Raw genomic sequence first — 6271 nt, 5'->3', positions numbered from 1 at the left:
GGAGGAGGCGTGGGAAGAAGCCGCCCAGGTCAGTGGGTTGGGGGCTGCACCTATACAGTCCCTCAGGCAGAGGCCTCCCTCTCACTCCTCCCCCCTCACCCCCACCCCCATCCTTATTTTTTTCTCACAAGCCCTAACCTACAATCCTTCCTTTGGGGGTGCCTCTGCCCTTCCCACGCCCAGGTGAGAGGCCCCCTCTGGCACCCACCTGCGCCACAGCACTGCCTTACTCCGCATGGGTCCCCCTCCAGTGGTCCCCTCCCCTGGGACCTCAGGATGGCCCAGCCCAACCTAGAAAAAGAACTGCTTGGACTCCATAGGACATGATTCTCATGCTTCAAACAGACCCAGGAGAGGTCGAGGCTCGACCCCAGAAAGGGCTTCCTCCTGTTCAGAGCTGTGGCAAGGGCGCGCCGGTGCCCCGCTCCCTGCGGTCCCCAGGAGAGGGCGCCGCAGGCCAGCCGTCGGCCGCGCCATCTGAGGACCGGGCCGCGCGCCGGGCAGGAGCGAGAGTCGGGGGCGCTGGGGGCGCCGGGCGCGGGGCAGCAGGCGGAGCCGTCGGAGGAGCCGGGAGCCCCTGGGCGCGGGCGACGCGCCCCGCGCGCGCCCAGACACGGGAAAGGGAGCGGCATCGCGTTCTGCCTAGTCATCGCCTGCAAAGGCGCGCGTCACCTCTGATGTCAGGCCTTCAAGGGGCTTCGTTCCAGCTGCGGGCTCCAGGAAAGGGCGTCGCGGGGCGCAGAGGTTACACAACTTCCCCAAGGTCGCGGTGGAAGTCACCGGCGGGGCGGGGATTTGAACCCGGGTGGCTGGGCGCCTGCCACGCGGGCCCCGCGCCGGCCGGCCGGCACAGGGTGCAGGTGGCGGCGCTCCACGTGCCGCCCTGGCGAACCCACAGCTGGAGCCCGAACGGCCTTGGCCTAGCTTCCTCCTTTCTTGTCTCTAAAATGGTCTTTCACGGTAAGATCTCCTTGGCAGCTTTATGATAAAAAGGAGCCTCTGAAACCACAGATGTTTTCAAATGAATTCAGGTCCCAAATTCCCCGAGTCGGGGCGGGGGGAGGGGGGCTGGGGGGGAGGCGGAAGATGATGGTAAGCCTGGGGCCCCGCGTCTCCGAAGTGTCCCCTTTTGAAAACACATGGGTCCTTGAGTTCTGAGTGTTTTGAGTTCGGTCCATTATGAGAAATCTCCTTTTGAGGAGGGACGTATTCAAATCCAGATGTGGTCCCCGCAGCTCGAAAAGCTCCCTCCAAATTCTCTTTATCAAGTAGGTTCTCATCCTTTGAAGGAATAACATCTCTTGGTAAGTGGAATTTTTTTTTCCCCTCCAGCCAAGAACCTGCTGCTCTGAATTTGTTAAAACCGGTTTAATAGCCTGTCTCGGTTCCATTTCAGATGACAGGATGGCGGTGACAAGGTGGAATGTCACCCGCTGATGGATTCAATAGATTGAGTATGGCGCCACTTAGAAGAGAAGGTTGGATTTTTAAAATATGTTCTTTATTTTGATTCATTTCTTTTAATTCAGGACTTTCATTCAAACGGGACAATTGTAAGATGAGACACAGATTGTCAAAAAACCTCCCCACTCATACACTGCTGATTCAAAAATGCCTGAATAACAACTTTTCGGGAAAGAACGATTGATTGTAAGTCAGTCCCAATTTCAGTCATATTCATTTTTTAAAGTGTGCTTTAAAATGGAAGAAATGTGGATTACATATTTGTTGACTATAATATGTGTATATATAGCCAACCAGGTGTTTTTTTTTTTTTTTTGGTGAAGAAGATTGGCCCTGAGCTAACATCTGTTGCCAATCCTCCTCTTTTTGCTTGAGAAAGATTGTCACTAAGCTAACATCTGTGCCCATCTTCCTCTATTTTGTACGTGGGACCCTGCCACAGCGTGGCTTGATGAGCAGTGATGATCATGGGTCAGTGCCCATGATCCCAACTCGTGAACCCCAGGCTGCCAAAGCACACGAACTTAACAGCTATGCCATCAGGGCAGCCCGCCGACAAAGATTTTTATCAGCACGATCTAGTATTTGTGTTGAAACTACCTGAGAGCTCAAAGCAGGAGTCTGTCCTCACTCTCCTTGCACACCCCTGGAGATGGGGTGTTCACTACCTCCGAACACAATCCTTTTCATTGTGGGACACTTCTGACAGACACAGAGGTTGTTCTCAGCCCCTCGTTATCTCCACGGGTCCCAGTTCTGCCCCTGGAGCCAGGCAGGATTATATTACTACTCCTCCCTGTGTGCCTGAGTCTCTTTTCTCCAAGGTTAGTATCCCCAGTTCTTCACTATCCTTGGCCCTCTACAAATTGGACTGTGGTCTCTCCCTGTCCCCTCAAAAGTATGGCAACTACAATTGAACACAACCCTCCAGCTATCACCTCCCTCATTCTCAACCCTATACCTCTACAGATGCAACCTGAGATCACATTAGTATGGGGCAGCCATCTTAACACGGGATTATATTGAACCTTCAGCCCAAACCTTTTTCGTGCAAAATCTTTTCCTTTTACATCCATCCCTATTCCACTTTACTTCAGGGGGTTTAGTCCATCATTTCATCCACTTTAGGTGCTTTTGAACGCTAGTTTGGGCCTTGAAAATGCCAGCCACTGAGTCTAGCACATTGAATACGCTTTCTGTGCCTTTCCCCCAGCTGTTTATAGACCTGTCGCATGACGATCCTGACCCAGCCAGCCCGTGTCTCTGGGACCTCAGTTTCCTCATCCAATTACAAACAAAAGGGAAGTGAGGAGTCTATTAATAGAGTTTGCGTATTATGTGTCAGACGCTCTGCCAAGCCCTTTGCAAACAGCATGACCTCTAACTCCTCACACCAATTCTACCAGGGAGGTGTTATTATCATCCTCTGGTATCTACAGATGAGGAAAACAGGCTTTGCAGGATTTGAACCCAGCTGTCTGGCACCCACTCCAATGCTTTTAGCCACCGTGGTTCATGGCCCCACCTCAGAGCAGGATCTCTGGTACACGGCCTGGAAGAGAGCCCTGAGGCCCACCAATAGTGACTTCTCACGAGCTGCTCACCAGCGCTCCTTGGGGGCCCTCGAGCACCCCCAAGTCCCACTCGTGGATTGGAAGCAGCAGAGAGCTGGAGGGTTAAGAGGACATGAGAATGGCATGACAGATCCTCAGCCACAAGGATCAGCACATGTGAGAAGGATGATCCCAGAAAAACGGGCCCTCCCCTCAGCCCACGCCTTGATTCTTCTCCAGAATGCGGAGGATGCAGAACTTCAAGAGGGCTGTGGCGAAGGTGTTGGCCAGCTCAGTGGACCCGGCACTTTGGCGTCAGAACTTCAGGTAGGCTGTGGAACGTAAAGAAAGTGGTGTTTCTTACACACCTGAGTTGGAGTCTGGGAGCCAGCCCCCCAACGCCCCGGCGCCAAGGAGTTAGACGCATGGGCTCATTCTGGGTTCCCAACTAAGAGGCCCTTTCCCAGATCCCGCAGGGGACGTGCTTAACTTCACACCTGTAATTCTTCAGAGAGCCCCTCAAATTGCATACGCTTCAGGCCCCCCAAAACCTTCTCCTGTTATTAGCCCTATTTTATAGATGAAGAAAAATATGGCATAGAGAGGTCAGGGAGGTTACTCGAGGAGGCAGGGCTGGGAGGTGCTGAAGTCAGGATTCAAACTCTTAACACACTCAGATGAACCCTGAGTGACTGAGGGATTTTCCCAGGGGATTCGTGTCTTGAAATGCAACTGTAGCCTCTGCTTCTATTTTTACATTTTAACCCATGACTAAATCCTTATTTATTAATTTTTTAAAGGAAATTGTTTGAGACACTAAGTATTTATCAAATGACGATTCATAGTTACTCAGTCTTTTTTTTTTTTTTTTTTTTGCTGAGAAAAAGATTCGACCTGAGCTAACATCTGTGCCAATCTTCCTTTATTTTGTATGTGGGTTGCTGCCACAGCATGACTGCTGACGAGTGGCGGAAGTCCACGCCTGGAAACTGGACCTGGGCTGCCAAATTGGAGCACGCCAAACTTAACCACTAGGCCACAGGGCCAGCCCCTACTCAGTCTTTTTATCCCTTGGCTGAACACTGCCAGCCCCTGGCTTAGCTTTGCTATGAAACACTTTTAAATTATTTTTTATTAGAATAACAAATTTAGAGTCTATACCTATAATGGATCACTGTTTAAAAACAAAAATTCTTAAAAAAAAAATTAATGCTGAAATACAAATTAATAGGGAAAAAATTTTCGCAAGAATATTTCTGCAAATTCCTCCTATCTGAACACTCCTTACATCTGATCACAGTTCTCACACGTGATTTGATAAATGCCGTTGGGACCAAGTGTCCCCCAAAATCAGTAAGTTGGGTTCCTACCTTACGCCTACGCCAAAATTAATTCCAATAGATTAAAAAACTACACATAAAAAGAGAAACCATAAATGAGTTAGAAAAAAAATGGGAGAATTTGTGCCATAAGCTTAGAGTGGAGAGGGCTTTCTTACGTCTCACAGAAAACCTCCAAACCAGGAAGGAAAGCGTCTGTTTGTCCAAATCAAATTGAAAATTCTTTCCTGGGTAAGGAAAACAGAAACTCATGGACGAAGTCAAATAACAATTGACTAATAGGAAAAGAAAATATTTGAAACAGATCACAAAGAGCTCATTTCCCTTATCTTTAAAGAGCTCCGATGAATCAATAAAGATAAAAGACAAATAATTCAATAGAAAAATAGGCAAAGGATGTAAACAGCTGGTCACGAAAACAAGGCAAATCGGTCTTAAATATTTGAAAAAACAACCCTCCGCCTCACGTCTGAGGGAGATAGAAGCTGGACTACGATGAGACTAGACGGGCGAAGATCACAATGTCTGATGACCCACGGTGCTGGCGAGGTTGCGGTGTCACAGGCCGTTTTCATCACCGCTGATGGGAAGGTAGGGTACCATTTCTGTGAAGAGCACTTTAGCAATATCTTCCTAAAGGTAAATGCTCATCTACCCTTTGTTGTGGGTTGAGTTATGTCCCCTAAGATTCCTATGCTGACGTGTGAACCCCCAGGACCTTGGAATGTGACCTTGATTGGAGATGTAGTCAGTTAAGATGAAGTCACACTGGCATAGGGTGGGCCCCGTATCCACTATGACTGTTATCCTTATCAAAAGGGGAAATTGGGACGCAGACACACACAGGGGGAAGGCCACGTGTACACCAAGGCAGAGATGGGCTGATGCGTCTACCAGCCAAGGAACCCCCCAAAGGGGCCGGCGACCCACCAGAAGCGCGGGGAGAGGCCTGGAACAGATTCTCCCTCACAGCGCTCAGAAGGAGCCCACGCGGCCCCACATCTCGATCTCGGACTTCCAGCCTCAGAACTGCATCCATTTCTGTTGGAACTGAAATAATTCCCTGTGAAATAATACATTTCTGTTGCTTCCCCACCCGCCGTGTGGTACTTGGTGATGGCAGCCCGAGTGACTTAGCCGCTGCGACGCAGTGAGGTGGATTTATCGTACTGCGTCTGTGCACAGCTGCAAAGTGGGGCAGAGACCGGGGTCTTCATGGCAGGATTGTTTGTCATTGCTAAAGACTGGAGCAACCCAAATCTCCGTCAGTCAGCAGCTGCCTCAATACGCGATGGGACATCCTGACGGGGGGATATTTTCAGCGAGGAGGCAGCGTAGCATGTGCAGATGGGAATTATCTCAAAGGTTGATTATGAAGTGAGAAAAGCAAAATGCAGTGGTGAGAGAGAGGGCCTCATCTGTAGGAAAATACAGAGAAACAAAGCAGAAAATAAATGTGCAAATATTTGCTTGTAGCTGCATACATTCTATTGGAAAGATAGACGCGAAGCTGCTGAATTCACTCGTTCCCGGCCTGCAGAATCTCTTTGAGGCTCACAGAAAGATTTCTGCTTCCACTATAAACACACCTGTCCCTTTTGAACCTTTTACACTGTTTATGTATTACCTGTTCAGAAAAAAAAGTCTTATGGGGAACATCAAGATGTTTCTCGTACTTCAAAACCCAACACTGAAAAGAGAAAATACAGGCGTTTTGGCTTTTCATCTTTTGGACATAACAGCTCTTCATACCTGAAATAGGTTATTTCAGAAGATGATACCTTCTCTCTTATCTCTTCGTTTCGAAACAAAGCACAAAATTTGTTTTTAAAATACCTAAATAAATCATAAAAATGAAGCATAAGATGCAAGAATTCTAACGCTCTCATGGATTGAAAGCAAGCATATCTGTTT

General features: G+C 48.8%; 1 long non-coding RNA gene across 2 annotated transcripts; it reads left to right on the top strand.

Annotated features, from left to right (window-relative positions):
• The first annotated feature begins 653 nt into the window (after positions 1–653).
• Positions 654–5832, top strand: LOC124239113 (uncharacterized). Of its 2 annotated transcripts, none has more exons than XR_006888541.1 (3): positions 654–960; positions 1530–1650; positions 2678–5832. It is a non-coding gene; the product is annotated as an uncharacterized LOC124239113 (long non-coding RNA). The 2 variants fall into 2 exon arrangements; XR_006888542.1 differs by having other exon boundaries at positions 1397–1650.
• The last annotated feature ends 439 nt before the right edge of the window (positions 5833–6271 follow it).

The sequence above is a fragment of the Equus quagga genome, chromosome 5 (assembly GCF_021613505.1).
Source record: "Equus quagga isolate Etosha38 chromosome 5, UCLA_HA_Equagga_1.0, whole genome shotgun sequence".
Taxonomy (NCBI): Eukaryota; Metazoa; Chordata; class Mammalia; order Perissodactyla; family Equidae; genus Equus; species Equus quagga.
This window is presented reverse-complemented; position numbering and strand designations above follow the sequence as displayed.